The following is a 22,502-nucleotide window of genomic DNA, read 5'->3' as shown; positions in this document are numbered from 1 at the left end:
TTTAGACACTGCAGTAGGGCTCACTGCAGTTCTGCTTTAACCCTCAGAGTGCTGGGTGCCGCTTAAGTCTAAAAGGCTGGGCAGAGGCTGTTTTCTCCCTTTTTCTTTCGACTTTGTATGTTTTTCAGTGCTGCAGTGGCTTAACTGAGCTTATATAATTTATTGGTGAACTGCTATTGTACATCACGAGGCAGCTGGTTAAAAAAAATGCCACATTTCACTGCCTTATTGCCAAAGTTCTGCTATTAGTGTCAGGTAAACGTGATCGTGAGGCTGTTGCACGTTGTTGTTTGGACAATTTCTGCCTGCAGAAGGTTTCAAAATACATTAAAAAGACTGAGAGGTCTGGACACAAAAAAATAAAAATAAAAAACTGGCCTGCCTTTGCTTTTAGCACTTTAGAATGGTCTGGTCAAAAAGAAGTGGTTGTTAAGCAATTTGAAAAACATTCAGAGTGAAGCATCCATTTAGTTTGGACTAAAACTGAGCGATGTATGTAGATAAAACATGACACGCACACACACACAAAAAAAAGCGCCTATGCACATTGCAAAGCAACGCATTAGACATTGACATCACACGGACGGGCAGCGAGCTGTCATAAATCAAGCAGATTCTGTATGCTCATAAGAGGTGCGTCATGACGCCGACGTGTACATTATCGTGTTTCTCTCGCTCGCTCAGCAAGGCTTGTTTGAGTGTCAGCAAGTGCTTTCTACCTTGGCTAATTGAAATGCAAGAATAAGAAAATGAATGATGGAAAAAAATTAGGTCATAAATTGATGACATATTAGAGGATAATAAAATATAATACATGTTTGCATTGCAAGGCATATTGGCTGAGTGCATGCAGGCTGTCTAGGAGATTAAAGCTGATTACATGATAATTGATCCAGCTCACACAGACACACACCCTTCACATAAAGTTGGGACATCTGGCCACGGTGAGACCCAGTACCCACTGTACGCCTAGACAAACATGCAAGCACGCACACACAAAACAAAAACGAATCTGGCTTTAGGCAGTGCAGCGCCCCAGTTAGGACCAGTCTCACACTGTTTGGATCTGCGCTTTAAAAAAAGAAAGTCAATGGGAGCAGTATTTCTGTATACAATGTCTTTATCAGTAATTTTGGCTGTCTGTCAAAGTGGTGTAGGGAACGTTTGCAGCACGAAACTCTGTTCAGTGGTAGTTTGGGGCAATTGTGGCTAACTACAGATCTGCAAAATAGAACTATAAGCCATTTTAATTTAAACTGATGTCAGTCATTTAAACAGATCCTAACAGTGAAGGGTGCAATTTCAGCGCCACTAGGGGCACCAGATGGATTTAATGATTTATGGGTTTTCCTCAAATAGTCTTGCTTTCCACCTCTCACTGTTTGACCAAACACTGATGGTCGAGGAGTAAGCTTACATTGTTTCTGCACACTTATCATGGATACCCATTACCCAAAAAAAGAAGAAAGACAGACTACAGATGCATTCATTTTTACAGCTTATACCCCCTGTTCTGGTGTCTTCACAAACAAAGGCTTTGTTGCCGCAATAACTTTAAAAACTGCAATTACAGCCAGTGAGCTGCCGTTTATGCAGCCGAACGTCAGAGCTATAATTGCCAGTCTGGCTTTAATGGAGCATTGTATAGGACTAGAGTGGATCCTTGAGCAAGCAGCATATAAGAGCAGAGAAAGGGAATAAAGGAAGAGGGCACATTCTGCCGAAGGGTTTGAGGACCTTTCATGCTCTTCAGCCCACTGGCGAGAGAAAGCGACCCGCATTCACCGAACCAGGCTGCAGTGTGGCTCATGAGGCGGACATTTACAATAGCATATTTGCTGAAACGCAAGAAATAATAGAAAGGATGCTGCTAAGAAATGACATTGAAGAAAAGTAGGGGGTAAAAACGTTTTTAACACATCAATCATGAAGACAAAAGAAACGTGTGCATCAAATAATGAGATTTAGACAACAAAGGAGTAGAAAGAGCAAACATGCAGCAGTATGAACAAGAGTGATCTTAGAGTGAAAGCATGTGGCAAGACTGCCAACTAGAGCTGAGGAGAGGAAGGTTACGGCTATGATGACTGGGCTGTACCGGTGTAAAAATTGAGGAGAGGCATTAATGAAGTACAGATGGAATGTAGGAACGCAGGCCAGTGATGGACCACCCTGAAATGAGGGATCAGATGGGGTCAGAAACCTGGCTTATACCTTGCTGAGAGGGTATGACTCCATTATGGTGCTGTTAATGCTGAGAACGCCCACAGTTTGGGTTCATTTCTGGTGGTTAAATGGATTATTAACAGTTTATTTCTGTCCCCCACACATTAAAGATGTGTTTTATTTATTAGGGTAATTAAAAGTGATAGACTGCTATATCACCAAGGCTGATCAAATGGCTGATATCAGGCCATTTTCTATCTATAACCAAGCTCTATTTGGCTAAAGATGGGAACTGTAATCCATTCATTTTCAGTGCTTTTTTCATTTTAAAGACACATCTAGGAAAGAAATATTCTACTGTATTATCAAAGGATGAGATACAATTTCTAACAATTTAAAGGGCAACTATTATGCCTCTTTTTACAATATGTAATGCAGTATAAGTCTCAGGTGTCCCCAGAATGTGTCTGAAGTTTCGGCTCAAAATACCCCCCAGATCATTACATCATTTTGAAAATGCCTATTTTGAGTGGACGCAGAAACTGTTTTCATGCATGTCTCTTTAAATGGAAATGAGCAACTTTTCCCCACTCCATTTTCTAGAATATGTTTGGGTTTTGTTTATCATATCTATCGTGCTCAAATCACGTTTTTTCAAGTCATATCAGTTTAAATGTCTGATAGACGGCATGTGAGTACTAAACTAAGTTCTCTTTCATTTCTTATTACGCTTTAACTGTCAAATACACACAAATTATAATAAGATCCCCTGCTTACATCACTAGGGGAGTGAAATCTGAATTACTGTGTTGCCCTTTTTCATGATTCTGGGTTGGTAGATGCACCAGGGACCCGAATATAGCACTTAAATATGGGAAAGGTCAGATTTTCATGATATGTCCCCTTTAAACACTATTGGAAATACCTATTTAGAGACTGCAATTCAACCCAACAACTATTTAATTCAATAACTACACATTGTATACTATATATTAAATACTAAAACAAAAACAAAATGTTGCACCATTTTTATCCATTTATTCATGAGTAAATGTTGCATGTCTTAAGCACAGCATTTAGGTAAATTGTATGCTTTGAGTGTTTGATTCACTGTAAGAACCAACTCATTAGAGCCGTTCACTTTGTCTTGGCTATTCTGATCATACAAGTGTTTTGATTCACTAAAATGAATCGTTTCAAAACAATTTTTCTAACGATATAAATAAGTTCTTAATTCCCAACCCATGTCTGGTGCCAAAAGTATTGAACTCCAAAATCTACAGACAGCATTAGAAACCGATAATATATATTATATAAAGATTTTTGGTTAAGGGAAAACATAAGCTCTACTTCAAATAAAATTTATAAGCCCATGAATGACCTTGATATTGCTAACGTCAACTTAATTGAGCTACCGGAACACAACTGGTCATTTCTGACAATTTATGTGTATTAACAATCTGCCTTGTACATGCTTGCTGCTTGGTTTGGTGTGGTTTATATGGAAATATTTGTACATTCCTGTATTATTTGCCAAAACAGCCCTTTACGAAAGCTAACAGAGCGTTTGTCATTGTCTGACCTTCTCGTTGGCGGTCCCAGGAGAGCTCCTGAACAGATGTTAACTGGCTACACTTCTGTCTGGGCCTCAGCTCTGGCCGAAAATAAAAGAAGTGGCTTTATGAAGGCCACCGAAGGCCCCTAAATGAAAGACAGCACAGTTAATCACCGTTTTGTTAGGTTTTGTTCTGTTCGTACCCTCGCCCATAAAGGGGAAGAAGAGGGTCCAATTACCCATGAAGTAAACACAGGAAAGCGCAGTGCTGGGGTACCAAGTCACCCGTCATTAATTCAGATGCCACAGTCTACGGTTAATGGCCGGTGCACAGATTCCGTCTCACCATTTGTTAACCTCTGAGCTGGCGTACTAAAGCACACTAGCACTTAAAAGAAGACGCTCTATATCTTCACAGAGTCGCAAATCAAGTAACTCTTTGGACAAATAATACTCTCCTCACATAAAGATCGCCGTAAAATCATTATGTGTGCCTGAAGACCAAAAACACAGAACAAGGGTTCTCAGTAGACAATGCAGGTAGTAAAACTGTCGGCACACACACACCAGCACAGCCCTCAGTGAGTGTTTAAAGCAGAAATCTATCTGAGGTTTATAGGCCCCTCTCCATGGCACATTTGCATATCTCTTCGGTGCCGTTTCACATGCCTCTGGTGTCGTATGGGTTTCGGGAGCTAGCTGGTGCTATCCTGTTCCATTTTAACTTCATGCAAATGGCAGTTGCGTGAGGAAGAATTGTGCTCCTTTCGTCCTCGACATGTTAAAAACGCAACCCAGAGGGCATGTGCTTCAGATGCAGGATGCTGGGTCGAACGCAAGCACTGCAGCAAAACGACTCCATTTGGTGCACTTGACAAACAGCTCCTGTGACTTCCAAAGGGAGAAATTAAACAACGTGGCTGCCCAAGACAGTAGTTATCAAACCCTCTCTGATTCACTATGTCAAAGTGGCATAAGCACATGGCTTCCAGCTAAAAGAAAAAAGGAGGATAAGAAAAGGAGGGGGTAGAAAGCGAGAAAAGGCATAGGGAAAAATGTGGGCCGTTTGGAGTGCTGTCTGCAGCACTTACATATTACGTTAATATTTTGCCGCGAATGATTTGTCTGTCTTTAAAAACAGAAAAACGAGCAAAACTACCATTCCTCCAAACATTTTTACCCACAGGCTGTGTGTGCCAAATGCATTTCGCCTCCATTTTTTAAAGATCAGTGATTGGGAATGCAGCGAACGGTGGAATATTAACTAGACTGGTGCATCATGGGATTTGTAGTTCTTTAAAAGCTCTAATCTTATTTTTCTCTTATTTATTGTCACCACTTAGAAAACTATTGAACTGCGCATAATTGCTTAAGTGTAAACACGGTATTCAAGGTGATGGATTCAAATCCAATATATTAAGATACAGTGAGAGCAGTTATACAATTCTCCGACGGTTTTATGAGCAGGCAGGCAGTCTCTAGTTTTTAATGGACCCACATAAACGCTTTTTGAAAAACAGAGAGGGAAAAAAATGAAAATAGACTCTCTAAATGAGATCGTTTGAGAAACATATGAGTATTCACATCTTCAATAAAGTCTTAACAGCAAGGCTCTGTAAAAATGCCATTTCTGATGGACAGGACCGTAAAAACACATAGAACAATGCAAAATGGAGTATGTAACCAGCGGATTAGGCCAACATGCTGCTGTCATTCAAAAATCAAATGTTTTGTCAAAAACACAGACAGTATTCAACATAAGTGGACCAAGAGTCAAGACAACAGCTGCAATAAATGTGCTGCTTTTGACTTTTAATAAATTATGTACTTGTATGTGTTTGTACGCCTATCTACAGTATCAATTCAAAATGGATATACTACATTTGCTCATCAGTTTCACAATATCTAAACGTGTGAGTTGTTTAATTCTTTTAATTAGTCTTCCCATTTACGCCATTATATTGTAAATTCAGACTGATTCACGAACGTGCAACACACGGACACAAAAGGCGGGGTTTATCACATGAACCTATCACAGCCGAACGTAAGAGGTCATATCCAATCATATTGCCGCCTCTCACGTGACTTTCCCCCATTTATTCTCAATTACCCCCAACAAGCCCACCGCACACTTTAGAGTGTCTTTTAAAACTCAATGGGCTCAGGGTAGGCAAGAGAGATGCAGACTATCGCTGTAACTTTACCTGTTGGAGTCACTGTTGGACAATGTTTCTTTTCTCTAAAAAAACAATTGATTTATACATTTTTAATGTTATATTTTGTAATATTTGTGTTGTTTTGTTTTTGCACTGCAATTTTTATTTCTCATCCAATATTTTGAGAAGACACTGCCTACCTTGCCTCTTTGGTGGAAATTGCCCCTGCTACAACCAATGTTGAAAAAAAAGTACCTTTATAGGTACAAACCAACCCCAACGTCTTTTGCCGTTGTCTGGCGTCTGTTGAAGTGTGAATTAGCATTTAAAATGACTACTTTGTACTTTATCTACTCCCTAAAAGACGCACATTATCACCTTAGAGTAGTACTATGTACCCTTAATGTGCTACTATAAACCTTTTAAGTTACAAAGATGCCCCAGTGACAAGCTGTACCCCCTAAAAGTACAATTATTGCTGAAAGTGCAGCTGTAAACAAAAAAAAAGCTATAGAAAAAAATATTAGTTGTAGAAAGACATCCTGCCTTTCGGTTAAAAAAAAAATCAATTTTCTTTTTGGCAGAACGTAGATTAGCTCCACTCCGCAGGGTTTTTTTTTTTTTTTTTTTTTTGAGATACGAATGAAATTCGTATAATGTTGATTTGATGTAATTCAAACAATCTTAACAGTTTGAGATTTTGGTCTTTCCTCTCTTAAGTGGAAAGCAGCTGTGCTTTATACCCATTAGCTAGAGAGAGAAAAGCTCCCTGGGGTGTAGCCAAGATGGCCGCAGAGTGATCTAACTTTGCTTCTGGTGATCGACAGACACTATAACGTCTGCTTGAGACGTTTATGTTCGCCTCTTAGCCCACAGCTCTCAGAACGGGCTTCCTCCGGCAATCCCGCAGGGAAAATGGAAGACATATCTGGTGCATCCTTGTATCAGCATTACCAAGTTCAAAGAGAAACCTCATAGTACCCATCAATTTAAAAAGAGTGAAAAGTGACCAACAGGGGGCGCCTCTTAGGATGAAGATCAGCGCTAGCTTGTTTACATTCACCTGTGACACGCTAATTAAAGGAAAGTGCGGCAAAGTAGTAGACACGCTGACACGAGCCACGTCGCTGAAGCGGGTTATATTTCAGAGGCGCACGCTCTAATCAGCAGGCACTGCCCTGAAGGAAGCGGCGCACAAACGTAGCCCAGGGCAGGCTGACATTTCCTGGCTGATGGAGGTTAGCACCTGCTAAATCAGCTCAGGTGACAGCACAGCGGCTTCGTTTCTAGATGCGAGCGCTGATGCCAAGCGCGCTGGATACATAGAGTAGATTAATACAGCCGTAAATCTAAGCCAGCATCCTAGAGGCTTCTGGGAAATGGAAAAGATGCACTTGATGCATAGACTACGCCAGAAAGGGGTCATGCTAAAACTATTTTCCATTTTGAGGCGGCTAGGTTTGTAAGAACACAAACTTGGCTTGCCGCACACCTGCGCTAGCTCGAATCCCACGCTTCTCCTGCCGAACATAAACATCAAGAGCTTAGCCCCCAGGCCCGTGGCGCAAGACGCGGCCCGTGCCAGGTTTCGCGTACCGCGCTGGCAGACGGCGCAAGTCTTGTGCGCAAGACGCTCGCATAACGTCGGGCACCTCGCTGGCGTGCGGCAGGGGTGAATCGAGCAGCCCCGGCACATGGCTCACCTCCCGATTTCGTTGGCAAGACCATGCGAAGCCATCTAGATCATGACAAACACAGCCATTAGCAGGCTGTTAGAAGTGGAGAAAAGACAAACCCACAGAGGCGAATGTACCTGTGGGGACGAGCACAAAGAACTGGACGCGGACTAAATCACTTTAAAGAGGTGGGAAAGAACAGGACGGCCAAATTCCAGCCGCTTCCTGGCATTGGAATGCGAGAAAGGCAATAAAAAGAAAAATAAAATAAACCAATGGCGTTCTTCTGGCCAAACGCTATACCTAGTGAGCATCTTGCTGTCAGTGTGCACACTGCAGTTAAGACGGCTTTCTCTGAACCTCCCTGCTCAGGCGTGAAAAAGCTCCATTTCAGAGTTCTGGCTGGCGGAGCCACAAATGCACACGCTCCTAATGCTCTCATTAGTGTAATTGAGCAAAAATGTCAGCATAGCTGCAGCTATTTCCATTTTCTTTTTTAAGTTGTGCAGAACTCATTTATAGGCGCAGGCTGGAACACAAATGATGAGAAGACTTTCAGAAGCGAGAGCATGTTTTTTTGCGAACGCATTTGTGTGAGACCTGTGTTCTTTGTTGAGCACTTTAAGAGGCAGATGCTTTTGCCATTAATACTTGTATTATTATCGTGCACGCTACAGCGCTAACAGACTCATCCGAACGCACGCGCGAGCAGAACAGAACAGAGAACTATTTGGATTGGATTAACAACCGTTATGATCTAGACCATATGGTATCTCTTTTTTGCCAATTACCCTTGATAGCTTTGCCTTTTGCACTATCATTCAATAGTGGTGCTGCAAGTTTATGGCTGCAAGTATCAGAAAGTAATGTGTAATGTTGGGTCAGCCATCTTGTTAATGTGACTTCCCTCAGCTCTTGTTCTGCCTAAAGGGAGAGCTATGAGACCATTACGGGCTTAGATATACACTTATACAGGACAACAGTAATTGAACAATCGCCCGTGACAAACTTACCGGCTACATTACATTAACAAAGCCACATTGACCCAGACACTTCACTATAAACACACTCCACTTCAACTCTATTCTCTTACATAAAGGGTATTGCTAACTACCTTAGGATGTGTGTCACAATTCAGTATATGCTACATTACTATTGTATTTGGATTATGAATGTTTCAGCTGAATTCAAAACCATTATGAACTATACTCTCTACTCTAATTAAACTAATGTAACATTTGTTACTCTAATGTAACAAATTCTAAAGTAAACTAACATAATATTCATCAGCTCAGTTTATGCAACGTGCATACCTAGATCGTGATGATGCTACAGTCATTAGCATCGTAAATCCTTGTTTTTTTTTATATTTAGATTTTTGTAAAAAAAAAAAAAAAAGTATATTTATAACACTACATTTCGCATTATATCAGCTTTGCATCAAATTACAAACTACTTAACACTAATGTGATGGTGTTTCTAATGCTGCGTCCATGGGAGGGATGGTAAATTTGACAATTTTCTCTCTTCTGACTGCCGTTATCAGTCGTTGTGAAGTTTTTCTTTTGCTACTTGAGCAAGTGGGAGTGCAAAACTACATATTTGTGGTACTCTCCTATTCACTGCTTTCGAAGTACAATGAATTCTGCTGCTGAGAAACCCAGAAATGTGAAAAATGTCAATATAATCTAAAATCTAAATTCTAATCTAATTCAAATTCAAAATTACATTCAATACCAAACAAACAAACAAACAAACAAACAAACAACAACAAACAAATAACTATTTGTTTTCATTGAATTCAAAAATATTTCTTTTTGTTTATTATAGGGACTCTATCCAGAATATTAAATTGGATCATCATTATCAATTCATTTTTTTAATTCGGATACTTAGATCTATAACAGAAATATCAATATCTATAATCTTAATATCAACAGAAATATTAATATCCCTCTAACTATATATTTAAACAATACGTAACTAATGTAATATAATGTAATTAATATAATATAAGTAATATAAAAATTCAACTTTAAATTCAATATCAAACAACTTTTTCACAGAATTCAAAAATATCTCTGATTATAGTCGAATATATCTAACAGAGTATTAAATTGGATTATCATTATCAATTTATTTTTATAACACATACTTAGCCCTATAACAGAAATATCAATATCTATAATATTAATATCAACAGAAATATCAATATCCATCTATGTGTAATATCCAATATGTATAAAATTATAATATAATATAATATAATATAATTCAACAATGAATTTAATATCAAGCAAATAACTGTCTTTACTAAATTCAAAAATATTTCTGATTATAGTATTAACCTATTACATACAGAACGATTATATTCATTACATTACATTACATATTAGAACTATTATAGTATTAATTATATCCTGCATTATATACAGAATATTATACTGAATTATCATAATCAATTTTTAACACATACTTAGCCCTATAACTGAAATATTAATATCTATAATATTAATATAAACAAATATCAATATCCATCTAACTATACATGTAAAATCCAATAATATAATATATAACATTAGAATTCAACATCAAACAAATGTCTTCACTTTATTCAACATTTGTGAATCTAGTATAATCTATTATAAACAGAACCATTTTATCTATTACACATTAAAACTAACATATTATATTATACTGAATTATCATCATCAATTAATTTAACACATACTTAGACCTATAACAAAAATATCAATATCTACAATATAAATATCAACAGAATATCCAACTATATATGTAAATATAATATATTCTCAAATATAAACCTCTTAAACATACAGAAATAAATAAATAAATGTAAAAAATGTCAGTAGATTCAATTGAATTTCTAGGGCATTAGAAATTTGGATAGTATTTTTGCCGTGAGACTCAAAAATAAATTTCTGACCTAAATGAAATGATAAATTTCCTTTCATTATCCTTTCATTCTGCATTATTAGGAGATTTGACGCTCTACAGAAGGATTCTGTCCTGCTTGCCCTTCTTCTGGAGCCGCGTGGGGTGGGGGAACGCTGACGTTGCGGGTAAGATTAGGCCCTCTCCTCTGGGCTGTCGGGGTGTCCTGTCTGCCAGAAGAGGTCAGGCATTGTGCTGGAGTAAGCTACTGCAGGATTACACTCCCAGAGCTGATTCCTGAGGATAGAACGGCCCCGGGGCCCCACAGCAGGGACTAGAACTTCACACACACACCTGAAACGCGACACACGCTCGCCTCGTTCGGTACACACTTTAATTAGCTAGAAAAGTTGAAATACCCATGAGCGAGCACACATGGGGAGTTAAGAGACTGCCGGAATGAAGGAGAGGAAAAGGGATGGGAGTCGGGATCAAAGGAGAGGAGGAGGAGGAGATGCAGAGCGAAACGAGGAGAGAATGCAATGGTGTTGATCAAACAGGAAGGTTGGCTTGAGGAAATCTGTGCCCGCGCGTGTGTGATGACAGCTGTCGAGTGTGAATGGGCCAAAGGAGAGACCAGGATGAGGCTCCCATGGCAACCAACAACCTGATTGTCATGGGAACCGTTCAATTCGCCGCTAGAAGCTCCTATAAAACTTCCACCTTTGGCTGCTCGTCACATAAACACATTTACACACATATAAACAAGCATTAGCCCAACAGCTCTTTAGCGGATAATGGCCCCTTCACACACGACGGCACCTTTCAGAAAGGCATAATGTCTCAATTCTTCTCAAAACGAGGAGGAATCGCCACAGGTTTTCACACTCAACCGCTGAAGGAGGTGAATAAAACTCCTAACCACAATAACACGGCTCGATATCATTGATTAAAAGATTACGCTTGCGCCGCATGAGCGCGAGCCACTGGAAAAGAGAAAGACAGCGAGATGAGCGGACGGAAATGGCGAGGGGCGTTACGTCAACGCGGCTGTGCTGTTTAATTCCCTCAGCAATTACGACAATTATCACTCTGTTCTGTCACTCCATCTGAGGCTCGAGCTAAAGACCGTCTTGGAAAAAGTCAAAGAGGAGTGAGGGACGAAGAACAATAAAGCTGCTATGAATGCGAGTGTGCGTTTGTGACCCGACTCGGTAAAGTCATGTCATAAAGCAGCCGAGAACAGCGGGCACGCAACATGCACTGAATCAGTTTAGCAGCCTTATAAAACACAAGCGCACAAACACGTATGACCAGCTAGAAGGCCATGGGTCGAGGGCAGGGGTGTGAATGAAGACTAACTGAATCTCTTTCCATCTCAAGGCCACTTCACTTCAGGAAGCTGCTCAAAGCTGGAGCTCTGAAAGGGGTCACGGCAAAAAAAAGGCTATGTTACAAAACCTGGTGGGCTACCCACCTAGATAGCATTTCTGAGATTTTTGAGCATATTTGCAAGTATGAACTATAACTACATGTAATATTTTAGAGCAGAACATGGACTACCTTTCGAAAGCGTGGGCTTGTACTTTTTTTATTTGTATTTTTATTAACACTTTTATTCAGTAAAGATACATGAATTTTACCTAAAGTGACAGTAAATCCTTTCATAATGTCACAAAATACTTAAAAGCTTTTCATTAAAGAGTGCTGGAAAATCACAAATCATGGCTTTCTTAACATTATGATATCAAATCAGCATATTAGAATGATTTCTGAAGGATCATTTAACACTAAAGACTGGGGAAATGGCAGCTAAAACTTTGAAATCATTATTTGTAACTAATAATTTATCAATATTACAGTGTTTACTGTATTTTTTTGATCAAATAAAAGCTCTGGTCAGCATAAGAGACTTTCAATCAATCAATAAATCAATCAACAATCGGCGAGACTTCAGTCTAATAGCCGCTATAGGGAAATAAGGAGAACAACAACAACGTGCAGTAAATGGGAAAACTGTTTGCACTTTGAGCTAGTATGCTCATAATTATAATAATTAAGGATGCAGGATATTGGATTTTTGCCGATATGTCGTTATTTTTCAACTCATTTTGGCCGATACCAATGCATTTCCTTTTGTTAAGAAAACAAAACCAAGTTTCTCCTGCGCGAAACTTATATGCAAATCATAAACATTTTAACAAGAACTTATTTGTTAGAATTAAATAAACAATAATCAAGTTCTTTTATAATGACAGTGCACTGAAGCTTTGAAAATAACTAGAAATAAACTATATCTACATATATGAATTTTTGATTTATTTTTTTTAGAAGAAGAATGCAGTGGCAACCTTATTTTATTTTTACATTTAACATTTGTAGATTGTCTAATTATGAAAATATTTTAGAGCTGAAAATCTTTTAGAGCTCATAATTTGTTTAAAAAAAAAAGTAACATTACACAATGAATAAATCGGTATAAATATATATATATAAATATATATATATTTTTATATATATCTGTAAGTGTTTTTTTTTTTTAAATTCATGTAAGCTATATCTTCTGACCTTTAAATCAAAACATTCTTATGATTTTATAACATAAATTACTGCTTTATTTAATCACAGTCTTAAAGGTTCATGAAACCCCAGACTACTTTTTTCGGAGATTTTATCACGGGTGTTAGTGTTGACATCATAAAAGACAATGTTAATATCTGTTTATTTTAATTGTTGGAGAAAACTGGTTAATTTAGAATTTTTTAGCGCTATTTTCATCTTCCAGGTTTAAAATCTACACTGACACAAAACCAGTCTTAAGTAGCATGGGTATATTTGTAGCAATAGCCAACATCACGTTGTATGGGTCTAAATGGTTGTTTTTTCCTTTTATGCCAAAAACGGCTGAAGAAAGAGAGACATGAACATCTTGGATGAGATAATAGCGTGCATCCCTAACGATAACACATTAAAATAATATGGTAAGACACAATTTGTAATATCAACCAGCAAAATAAGCTGTTTTGTAAAGCTAAAAATGACAGGACGTGGATGAGAGCCAAAGCCAGACCTGTAAATTTTACAACGCCCACTCTTAAGGGAAAAAAAAAAGGTGGATATTCACCACAGAAATGCTACATTTTTATATTACTTTCACAATATTATTTCATTTACATCACTCTTCCATGTCTTTTTAGACACAAAAAGCTGTTTTAAAATTCTATGTTGACCAAGAGCATGGGAACCTTGTATGAAACGAATGAATTGCCATATAAATAAAACAAAAAGCCCTTATTGGGTGAAATGAGCCCTGAGACAGGAAGTTTAAGGGGAAATGGTATTTAGGTCACGGTGACATTACTGGGGTAAAGAGAGACAAGCAATGAAAAACGGATCACAATGAACGGTGTACCCATGGCCTGTTTAATAAAAAAAGACAAAGGGTGTGTGCGTGTATGCCAGTATATGGAGTGGGGTTCTCTTGGAAGGGCATTTCCTCTGTTTGGAAGGACACAGAGGGATTTGACTGCTGGCACCTGGAAACGCTAAAGGAGAAAAGAGGACAGATCTACACACAGTCACTGGAGTTTTACTGAACGCTGATGAAGACTGTAACAGTGAATTATACAAATAGTAATCTTTAGAGTCTGCATATTTAAATAGCGTATAGGGATGAGTAAGTAATGCAATGCTTGGTTACTGTTTTTGGCAGTGCATCATTTCTAAAAACTTGCCAATAGCTAAAGTGGTAATTTAATGCCACTTAAAGGGATAATTCATTGAAAAAGTCATTCTTTTCTCACCCTGGTGCTTTAATACTGTATTCCACTCTTTCTTTTGCAAACCACTAAACTAGAAATTAACAATGGCAGTGAACCAGTGTAGATATTTTTTAAAATCTCTAATTTTGCGGTCAGAAAAAAAAAAAGATGCATCAGTATCAGAAAAACACCAAGGTGCATAAACAATGACTGAACTTTGATTTTTGAAATTACAAATTGGAGAGTAAAATTGATTTGTGAATGCAGTTTCATATTGAGCAAAGACAGTACTCTGCACTACAAAGAAAGAAAGAAAGACATTCTACATGGGGAAAAAAATGATGCAAAAACTATTTTCAATCAGAAACTGCTAGTAAATTTTACAATTGATTACACACACTGCCGTCCAAAAGTTTGGAAACACCCCTGGCAAAGTGTGGTTTTGGACGATATCAGCATAAATGCTTATCATTTTTTGGTGCAAATACATTAAAGTAACTTGACATTATCATTGAAGACCAGCAATAGTAATTTTCATTTTGATGACATAATAATGCCAATATATACATGTCAAAGTCAGACATGCCCCTTTGCCAGCTGTGATGCCTGGTTACTGGTTTAAACTTGGCCCAGCTTCAACAACTGATTGCCAATTAAGTTTAGAATACAATGAATTTAGGCCCAGATCATGCAGAACTGTAATAGCTGCTAATGGTGGATATTTTGATGAATCGAAAATTTAAGTTTTTTCTATCTACAAACTGTTTATGTAATATATGTTTTCGTAGTATGTGTTGTCCCTTATCAGTGCAAAATTATCACAAATTAAAAAGGATTCATGCCAATATTGCCCAAAACTCCACTTTCTAGGGCGTTTCCAAACTTTTGGAGGGCAGTGTAGAAACAGCAAGCAAAAAGTTCATTTTTAAAGTACAAAGACTGTTTTAAAAACTTGAAGCGGCCATATTATGCGATTTTTAAGGTTTCTATTATTATTTTGGAAGTGTTCTACAACAGGTTTACATGCATTTAGGGTCAAACAACGCTTTTGTTTTCTCAAAATATGCATTTAACGTCACCTTATTAGACAGCGATTCTCAAACGATTCATTTGAAGCAGCTCAAAGATTCAGTCTCGTCAAACCCCTCCTTTCCGTTAGCCTACTCTGTTCTGATTGGTCAGATGGTCCAGTCCATTGTGACTGGTCTACTGAGTACACCACATGTCAGAAACGATACACCCATGCCATAGTTCCCTATTTTTAATGCTTGATAGAAATATAAACATCTATTATTTATCATTCATACAGGTTGTGATTCAGTGGAGCCAGCTTGTCCAAATAATCTGGGTACTGAGCCATCTTTCAAGAGCAAATTTTGTAAATCCCAAATTGAACTCTTCAAATCAGAAAGGCAGTCGTCAATAAAATTACGTGTTTGAGGGCAGGTCAAGTTGTCCGCGGTCAAACAACGTAAAACATAGGTGTGAATTATGCAAATGTGAGTGTGATTCAAACTACTAATGACTCGTTCAGGCTGTTCAGAGTCGATTTTTTCTTTCTTTTATTTGTCATGCACTTTAGGCTTTAGAACTTTGCAAATCATTTGCATTCACATACAGCTACGTTACACACTTCATGAAAGGCAATATTTGACACGGCATAATAGGTGCACTAAAAAAATAAAACTACATCATAGATCAATTTCTAAACTCTTTCAGCAAATATACACTAAAAAAAGCGACCGCTTTCATCCAAAGGCAGGTAGAGATCTCGTGAAGGAGGACCACGCTACATCGAGTTCTATGCCGTTCTGCATCTTCGTCCAGCACACACACAACGGTGAGTGTTTCTTTTGCAACAGGGGCCTCTGCGAAAGCCACCAGTGTCTCATTTGCACGGCCAGCAGCCTTAGGACACAGCTCCCTCCATGGAAGGGGTAATGACAGCATTTTAATTTGCTTCTATTTTAGCAGGAAAAAATAGCTGGGAGGCTAATTGTGTGCACAGTGCGTTGAGTTTAGGCTCAGTGGAGGTCTGCGTGCCCTCTGCAGGAAACATTCACCTCATCTCACACTCACATGAGCACTGCCATGAAACTACATTTCCGGATCATGGCGTTTATAAATGCAGGTACATGAGAAGAGATGTTTTTCAATATACAGTCATAATTGTCATCAAGCAAGTATCCCAAATGCATAACATTAATCTGCATTTTCCCACACAGACACCATATATGGGCAGAAAGCTGTGTATATCCATAGATATATACATTTAATATTTAGGTACATTTGTGGTATTGTTTAACACTACTGTAACATCACAAAGAAATACATGCACATATATACAAAATTAAACATGTATATATGATCGCTGCAAAGCAGTGTTATTATTAAGTTAATCTAAAACTAATACTAATTCATTAAGTAGTCAATAATAAAGGGGAAAAATAAACTACAGAAAAAGGTACAATAAAATCCTTCTAAGGTTACCTTAAATACAGTGAAAATAATACATTTATTTATTTATTTATTTGTAAAAAATGGTCAAATGTGTGCTTTTCGAAATTAAAAAAAAAACAAAAAACTATGAACTAACAAAATTTATAGTAACACAACATACAATTATGTTTGTGTTTTATTAAATCAAATCAGATCATTTTTGTTAACGAAAAGAGCTAAAATGATATTTAAGAATATTTGATCGAAAATGATGATTTTACTCAGTGAAAATAATGATTTCATTCAACTACAAGAGCTAAAATGATAAATATTTATTACTTAGTAAAAAAGAAAAAAAAAACTACAGAAAAAGATTGAATATTAAAATATTATTTTATATATATGTACACACATACATATACATACATATTTATATATACATATATATATATATATATATATATATATACACACACACACACACACACATATACATATAGTAATTTACTTATTTACTTTAAGAAAATTTACAAATTTAAGAAAAATATATGAAGTATTCAAATATTACAAAAAGAGTAAAGTAGTAAATATAAACTAAAGCTAAATATAAAGATATTAAACATAATACTAAATAATACTAATAAACGCAAAAAAAAGCACATAAGTTACTGAAAGTTAACCTAAATAAATGACAATGGAAAATATAAAAATAAAAGCCAATTCAAAATATTAGTTCTATAACAGTATAGAAGTATTAAAACAACACTGCCACAAATTACAACAAAACCCGTGCTATTTAGAGAACACCCGATAATTAGAAAAAGGAAAACGCAAAAATAATCAGCTAAGCACAAAGAAAAAGTGAGAAATGGTGAGCAAGACTATAAGCTTTATTATTAGAGTCCTCAATTTAAAAGACGACAAAATGTCACCCTCACAAGGGGGTCAGAAAGAGAGAGAGACTTTCACACAGCAGAGAGCCAAGAGTGAACACATTTCTTCCTTTCAGTCTCTCTTTCTCTCCATCCAGTCACTTAGCAACAAACTAGCGACTTGAAAAACCCTGCAAGCTCCTCGTACAGTGAACACTGAGCCAGTGCATGAACAGACAAACAAAAGCAAGAAAAAGAAATAAGCGAGAGAGGGTGGAGGAAAAGGGGGCAAAGGACAAGTGAACAAAACGGGTACTTAAAAATGCCGAGTTCATTCACACCAGGGAAGACATCTGCCTAAAACTCACAGACTGTGGAATTGAGACGGAGTTACAGAGAGATGAGGTAAAAGGAAAACATGAGGGAGGGAAACAAAAAGATTCACTGAATAAAAGCTCATAAAAGCTTTCTCTCAAATAAAATAAGACGGGGGGAGTTGAACTGAAAGATTGGCAGAGAGCTGAAGAAACGACTACAGATTGAAGCAGATATCAGCCTGAACTGCAGAGAGCATGCTGGGATCCACATATTCACTCGTACAAACAGTAAGATAAAAACCATCAATAAACTGCACTCTGTTCTGCTACCGTCCCTTGATTCAGCTTCAGATATCCTTGATATGAGTTTCAAAGAAATGAAATACTGAGGTGCACTATAGAAAACCTTTTGTCTTAAAAGGATGCGAGTCATATGAAATGCATTTATGGTATTTTCATGCCACATTTTTTGTACAGTTGGAGCTTGACAGCATAAATCTATTCTTAGGGTAACATTTTTGAACATGAATGCATGAATGTGAACAAAAAAACCTAAAACACTTTGACCCCCAGGGGCCCCTTGGAAACGTTTGGAGAAAAAGCTTTAAAATAAATAAATAAATAAATAAATAAATGCCAAAATTATATTATTGTAATTATAATTATATTATTATATAATTATAATAAATATAAACAAATTAATACAAAAAAATGTTTGAATAAGAATGAAAAAAATAAATTAGCCAAAAAATAAATTAGTTAAAATGAAAACAAAAAAATAAATACAAATTATATTAAAATGAATTATAACATTTTGATTAAAAAATAAATAAATAGAAAAAAGTACATACTGTACTTTTAAAATACTTAATTGTTTTAGAAAAATAATAATAATGTAATTTAATAAAAACAAAATATTTTCCATTTAACACTTTAGACTTGCTTCTAACTTAGAATTTTTGTGTAAATTGAGTATTTATACAAGAAACTATATAAATGTCTTTTACATTTTAGAATAGGGGTCCCTCACACAATGATGAACATATTTAGGGGTCCGTAGCATCTAAAAGATTAAAACCCCTGACATAATGAATAATAATAAGGCAACTTAAGTTACCTTAACATATACAGTGAAATTTAGACAATTTATATTACATTTTTTGTAAAATATGGTCAATTATGTATTTTTGGAAATTAAAAAAAAAAACTATTTAAAATTACCATAATATTTATAGTGATACCACAGTGTTTTTGTTTTATGATGTTTGTATTTCTTAATTTGCTATCAATAAATGTACATTAGAATGTTTTGTGCTACATTGTGTTATTTATTTAATATTTATTGCAATACTTTAGTGTCACTTGATATTCTAATGGTGTTTTGTCTTCGTTTGACCCATGTGAACCACCTGTATTATTATGGTGGTTATTTTCAGTCAAGTTAAAGTCATTTCTAAGGTTACTTTAGGGTATACATACAGTAGTCAACATTTGAAGTGGATCAAAACCTTTCATCAAAGTTGTCCTAAAGCCAAAACAGTACCCGTTCTTGTCTTAGGACAACTTTGTTGAACTTTTTTGATCCACTTCAAATGTTGACTACTGTAGTACATAGTAGCAGAGTTTGGCAGTTCAAGTAGATTTTTATATTAACTTTTCACAGTGAAGTCATAAAATATACAGGCACCAAATGCAATCTCATAATTCTACACTGTAAAGAAAAAAAAACTTGTTTCAACTTAAAGTGTTTGTGCCGCCTTAAAATTGTAAATTTACTCAACTCAAATATCCATGTTTTCATGTAGTACAACTTAACATTTCATGTTGACTAAACTTAACATTTTAAGGCAGCACCAACACTTTATATCAATATTTTACAGTCATACAAGTCATAAAATATACAGGCAGCAAATGCAATCTCATAATTCCATACTGTAAAAAAAACCCAACAAAGTTATTTCAACTTAAAGTGTTCGTGCCGCCTTAAAATTTTAAATTTACTCAACTCAAATATCCACATTTTCGTGTAGTACTTAACATTTCATGTTGACTAAACTTAATTTTAAGGCAGCACAAACACTTTAAGTTGAAACAACTTTTTAAAAATGTATTTATATTTTTTTTTTTTAAATTAAATAATTAATATAATTAAATTTTTATATTTTTATAGTGCAGGACCCCAAAACATTTTATTTTCTACTGTAAGCTAATTTTGTCTATAATAAACTTCTACCATTATAGTTAATTTTTAGTTAACCCAAAACTAAATACAAACTACTATATTCACTTAAGAATGTAAACCAAGCGGGTTCAGAATGACATGAGGTTGAATAAATGACAAAAAAAGTATAATTTTTGGCTTAACTGATGTGCAGAAAGAGCTAAGATAGAAACTGTTTTCAGTCATAGCCAGGCTACAAGGAAAGATGATCAGTGATCTTTACATACAGAATAAGATACAGATAAAGAGAGGAAGAAATACTTCAGAGGACTGGATCATTACTCAGCTCTTGTAATCGTCGAACAACAGAAACAACTGCAGCGCTTCAACATTACTAATGATACTGTGATATCAGACCAGCGAGTTCAGAGACCTTTTAATATCGGCTTTCAGATTCAATTTTTACCTCATTTAAAATCCGGCTCAACCCTAAAATCTTGCACAGAGCTGAAATCACTTGCACTTATTAAACTAAAAATAATGTGCCCTTACAAAAGAATTCGTCAGACCTTGACTGAAAAAGCAACTGGAGAAAAGATGAGAATCATACAGTGGAACCAAATGTATAAGTACGGAGACAAATCTCATTCTTAAGAGCTCCGTTCCAACACATTAATACTTAAAAATCACGACAGCAGGACAAACATAGCCAAAATCCGAAAATCCCACGAGGGCCGTACTTCAAATATGTACGAACAGCCGCATTTGGTTGAAACAAGAGGCCACTGGCAGAGTTTATGACATGTGATACAGTTTGAGCATGTGTGTGGTGAGGAGAAATCTCTAATGTGACTCTACCACAGCAGCTCTCCCAGAGGAGCTCAGCCGCCCAGAGTGTGTCCTGCCTGTCAAACACACCATTAATTATTCAGCGAGAGAGAGGGAGAGATTGTGGGCTACGCTGATCAGCAACACAGAACAAATTAGAGAGAGCGAGAGAGATGTAGAGATGGAAATAGAGATAATCTTAAGTAATGATGTTGGGATGTGCGGCTTATGTAATAGCAGAACTCCATGGTGCTGCTCGCCCGTGCACAACTCGCCAACACGATGTGGGTTGTATGGGTGGTTGCCAGAGTGTTGTTGCTTACAGGCATAAGTCAAAGGGGCCACATCAAAGCCTCTATAGTATTTTGTGTAGAGTTGCACCAGCCGTTTGTTAAACCGTAATTAAATTTGAATGTAAAGTTGTAAAACTGGTCTACAGTAATTAATATAGTACAATATAGTATAATTATAATAATAACCAACAAATATAGCTATATAAACAGGGTTCAATCGTTTAAAGATCTTTGAGCAATTAGACAACTCCAATAGAAAAAAAACTAATAAAATTAAATGATTTATGAGTTTAAACAGTAGGTGGCGCTGTTCTTAAACTAATGTGGCGTGGTTACCTAGGGGTGACGATGACATACACATAGTTTGGTTTGAATATGCTAAAGAATTGCAGAAAAACAGCCTTGGGTCTATTTTGCCATTTTCATATCTCCTTACCACCAGGTGGCACTGTGCTAAAACTGTGCAGGTAATCTTAGACAAACTCCAAGTTTGGTCTGAACACGATAAAACGTTGAGGAGCTATAGCCTCATGTCCACATTAGCGAGCTCTTCGTCAAATTCATTCGTGCGTTATTCAGTCAACTTCGGTAAAAAGTCGAACGAACCATTTTGGACATAAGGTTCAATATTTAATGAACCGTTTGATTGACAGCAGTAGTTCTAGAGGCAAAGTTGTTCATAATGAGGAGATCTAACATATGATATGAATATTATGTATGTGTATGCATGAAACGTGTGATCTACAAGGAATAAAACGTGATAACGCCACCTAGTGGCCAATTTCTTTCAAAATTCTCACAGACCTCTTGGTTCATGCCGCAAACGGGCCCACTGAGTTAAACTGGTTAATCTGTTAACCTCGTCTAATAGTTGCTCATAGTTGACTGGCTGATAACAGCCATGTTTTTCAAGATTTCAAGAAGTTTATTCAAGTCAATCAGACTAACAGGTGCATAATTATGGCTGTTTTTTGTGTTTTCCCTGTTAAATCGGCACAAGTGGCCAATTCAAGAGATATAGACGTTTTAGGAAAAGCTGTTCTGCCCCTTAAGAACGTTTTGAAAGTTCAACTTTTTTTTGATAATTATTGATATTCAATCTCCAGAGAATCTTTTCAGACTGCTTTGGTTCCGACTGGGTGAAAATTCTTGGAAGAGTTCGCAAAAGTAAGTTTTTCAAAAAATCCAAAATACCAGAAAACTTCAGTGATGATGAGGGTGACTATTAAATTATAGGAGTTGTGAGCAATTTCGTACTTTTGATCTCTGTAGCGCCACCATCAGGCTGACTAGGGAAAGCCTTGGTGACACTGTAGACTACTACCATCCCTTGGAGCTGTAAGTCTCTATGACTTACGGCTTGGTTTTAGATGTGGAATACTG

General features: G+C 36.6%; 1 protein-coding gene across 1 annotated transcript in view; it reads right to left on the bottom strand.

The window, feature by feature from the left end:
* snd1 (staphylococcal nuclease and tudor domain containing 1) overlaps positions 1 to 22,502 on the bottom strand; it is a 216,723-nt gene that overhangs the window by 102,030 nt on the left and 92,191 nt on the right. The gene's annotated exons all lie outside the window — the stretch shown is intronic.

The sequence above is a fragment of the Labeo rohita genome, chromosome 4 (genome assembly GCF_022985175.1).
Source record: "Labeo rohita strain BAU-BD-2019 chromosome 4, IGBB_LRoh.1.0, whole genome shotgun sequence".
Taxonomy (NCBI): Eukaryota; Metazoa; Chordata; class Actinopteri; order Cypriniformes; family Cyprinidae; genus Labeo; species Labeo rohita.
Note: the sequence above shows the minus strand (reverse complement) of the source record. Positions and strands in the feature narration are given on the sequence as shown.